This window comes from Galeopterus variegatus, unplaced genomic scaffold (assembly GCF_000696425.1).
Source record: "Galeopterus variegatus unplaced genomic scaffold, G_variegatus-3.0.2 Scaffold12913, whole genome shotgun sequence".
Classification (NCBI taxonomy): domain Eukaryota; kingdom Metazoa; phylum Chordata; class Mammalia; order Dermoptera; family Cynocephalidae; genus Galeopterus; species Galeopterus variegatus.
Genome location: NW_007739024.1, coordinates 1 through 2,453, shown reverse-complemented (window position 1 = coordinate 2,453; position 2,453 = coordinate 1).

Below are 2,453 nucleotides of genomic sequence, written 5' to 3'. Positions count from 1 at the left end.
CTGATTTAAAATAGTTGCTTTTTTTAATCGATTGTGCAATTTATTGTAATTTTGAGATTTTTTCTGGCATAGGAAGAATTCTACTTTTGAATATTAAACTTATTAATCTTTTATTTTGTGAATTCTCCCATTTTTTTCATGCTTGCAAAGACCTCTCACACTTCAGTATTAGTTGAGATCCATGTATAATTATTCTGTTTAAATTCTTTTACATTTGTTTTTGTATCTTGTCTTGGTTTTACAGTGGGGGAAGGAGTTGTGCACTCCCTAAACTTTTGGGGGGCTATGGACATGAGAATCTGAGGAATGCTGTGAACCCCCAGAAAATGCACCCATACTCAATAGTCATTCCTTTGGGGGGGGGGAAGCTGGCCAGTATGGGGATCCAAACCCTTGACCTTGGTGTCGTAACCCCATACTAAACAAAAGTCAATATTCTTTACCCACATCTCATGTATACACAGAACCCATAAGCGCCTTCCCTACAAATTCCCTTATACTGAGGCTTTTTATTTCTCTTTAAGTAACTTGCCTGTGTGCCATGTCAAACTGAGACGGTCTCTAACAGACCATGGGGTTGGAAAAAAAGATATTTCTACTTGCTAGTGTCTTTTCTTTAAAGCAGGCCCCCAAAAGGCCTTCATTCTGTTTTATGAAACTAAGGAAATGTTACCCTTTAAACATTAGTCACTGAAAAATCTACATTTCTCACTCCAGGCTGGTGTCTGTCTGGATCTTTTCCGAGACACATGATATAGATTAAGTGCATGATTTTTCTCCCATCACACATAGGGAACTGGAATTAATTCCATGCAGGTGCAGGGGATATTGGAGGTGGCTTTTGTTTGGCAGCACACATTGAATCCCCTGACATTTTTTGCTTTAGAGTTCTCCATGCCCTGCCCAACATGACAAACACACGGCTACATGACTAATCCCATTTCATCCATCCAAATTTGCCTTCTGAACATTCCAGAAGAAAACACTATCATAAACATTATATTGGTCAACCTTACATCTAAAGGGTAAACTAGTTCTTTATAGAAAACATTTCATCTTCTATAAAATGTTGTTTGATTTTTTTTAGAAATCAAAGACAGTTGAATTAAGTCACTCTCTTGGTCACAACCGTACCTTGCCAATGTACCATTTCCTTCACAGTAAAATGCCCCTTGGAATTCAAGCTTCTTATCCTAACTCCTCAGCCTTGATTAAGGAAACAAGCTTTAATTTCTTTTCATCTGCTCAGCTATTTTGGAGATAAACAGTTCAGTTTATTCACCTACCTGTTAGCTGGATGCTGCCAAGCTCTCCCCGGTCACAACCTGAGCATGAAAGGCAAAGTATGGGGTAGAGTAAACGGTAGTAAAATGATGGGGGAAAAAAGAGGTTAAAGGGGTGTCTGATCACCTACATCGTGTGCAGAGGCAGAAGCACTGATAGAAGATTTTCTCTGTGCTTGGCATTGCCCCTGCCCTGGCATGTATATTAGACTTGCAGTCCACCAGCAGCATGCACTTAAAATGGGGAGATAAGACAAGTCAGCACACACTTGCATATTGCAAGCCACTTTGGAAGCACCAGGGGAGTTTTTCTACACCTGCTGCTGAGTAAAGAGTTCATCTCAGGTTCTCGGACAGAAAGAGGAAAGAAAAATGGAGGAAGTTACAGGAGAGGCTATGGGTGAATCTGGAGGGCTTTGAGAGACTTTTCGTAGACCTTTTAAGATATTTTATGTGTTTTTTCTCTGATACCAAAAGCATTAAAAGGCATTGGACTTTGCAACCAAAAATGTCAATTTTACTGTGTGATAATTTTTTTTAATTTGTGGGAACTTCAAAAGTTTGTGGAAAAATAGAATTGAGAGATAATACAAATTTTTCCATGAACTTTTTGAAGTCCCCTCATAAAATAAAAATGTGTTGAGAAAACACAAGAGCATACATACCAAGCATGTGTCCTGAGCAGAACTGGATTAATTCATTATCTCAAGTTTAAACATCACCAGAAGGCAGTAGCATGCCCAGGGTCCTAGGCAGCCCTCACTGCCCAGAAGAAGGCAGGGGCATACTGAAAACACCATTTCGGCATAGGTGGTCCACCACAGCCACTGGGCAGGTGGCCCACTACCCACTTGATTGCACTGACACACAGAGAGTCACCAGCAGAAACCAGAAAAAGAAGCCTCTCTCCTCAAAGCCACCCCAGAGTAATAGAAGATGCAACTGTTCTACCACATGATCAGACATCAGTATAGAGATACCAGAAATATGAAAAACCAAGAAAATATGACACCACCAAAGGAATACAGTAATTCTCAACTACCAGACCCATAGAGCAGGAAACCCTTCAAATGACTGAAAAGGAATTCTGAGCAACAATCTTAAGAAAATTCAATGAGATGTAAGACTCAGTTGAACAACATAATGAAATGAGAAAAAATATCCAGAATA